This window comes from Frankliniella occidentalis, unplaced genomic scaffold (genome assembly GCF_000697945.3).
Source record: "Frankliniella occidentalis isolate FOCC.00 unplaced genomic scaffold, Focc_3.1 Scaffold143, whole genome shotgun sequence".
NCBI classification, from domain to species: domain Eukaryota; kingdom Metazoa; phylum Arthropoda; class Insecta; order Thysanoptera; family Thripidae; genus Frankliniella; species Frankliniella occidentalis.
In genome coordinates, this window is record NW_026267270.1 from 129,265 (window position 1) to 130,520 (window position 1,256).

The window sequence follows — 1,256 nt, forward strand, 5'->3', positions numbered from 1 at the left end:
GGCGCTATAAAAAGGTAGGAAAGCAGAAGCAAACATTATACCAGGGACGAACGGTTAGAGCTGTGCGAATCGAGGTTTTTGCCTTCGAATCGAATCGAATCGAATTTCAAAAATTTTCTTCGAATCGGGTCGAATCGAATTGGCTCAAAAATTTCGAATCGAATCGAATCGAATTTCAAAAATTTTCTTCGAATCGGGTCGAATCGAATTGGCTCAAAAATTTCGAATCGAATCGAATCGAATTTCAAAAATTTTCTTCGAATCGGGTCGAATCGAATTGGCTCAAAAATTTCGAATCGAATCGAATCGAATTTCAAAAATTTTCTTCGAATCGGGTCGAATCGAATTGGCTCAAAAATTTCGAATCGAATCGAATCGAATTTCAAAAATTTTCTTCGAATCGGGTCGAATCGAATTGGCTCAAAAATTTCGAATCGAATCGAATCGAATTTCAAAAATTTTCTTCGAATCGGGTCGAATCGAATTGGCTCAAAAATTTCGAATCGAATCGAATCGAATTTCAAAAATTTTCTTCGAATCGGGTCGAATCGAATTGGCTCAAAAATTTCGAATCGAATCGAATCGAATTTCAAAAATTTTCTTCGAATCGGGTCGAATCGAATTGGCTCAAAAATTTCGAATCGAATCGAATCGAATTTCAAAAATTTTCTTCGAATCGGGTCGAATCGAATTGGCTCAAAAATTTCGAATCGAATCGAATCGAATTTCAAAAATTTTCTTCGAATCGGGTCGAATCGAATTGGCTCAAAAATTTCGAATCGAATCGAATCGAATTTCAAAAATTTTCTTCGAATCGGGTCGAATCGAATTGGCTCAAAAATTTCGAATCGAATCGAATCGAATTTCAAAAATTTTCTTCGAATCGGGTCGAATCGAATTGGCTCAAAAATTTCGAATCGAATCGAATCGAATTTCAAAAATTTTCTTCGAATCGGGTCGAATCGAATTGGCTCAAAAATTTCGAATCGAATCGAATCGAATTTCAAAAATTTTCTTCGAATCGGGTCGAATCGAATTGGCTCAAAAATTTCGAATCGAATCGAATCGAATTTCAAAAATTTTCTTCGAATCGGGTCGAATCGAATTGGCTCAAAAATTTCGAATCGAATCGAATCGAATTTCAAAAATTTTCTTCGAATCGGGTCGAATCGAATTGGCTCAAAAATTTCGAATCGAATCGAATCGAATTTCAAAAATTTTCTTCGAATCGGGTCGAATCGAATTGGCTCAAAAAT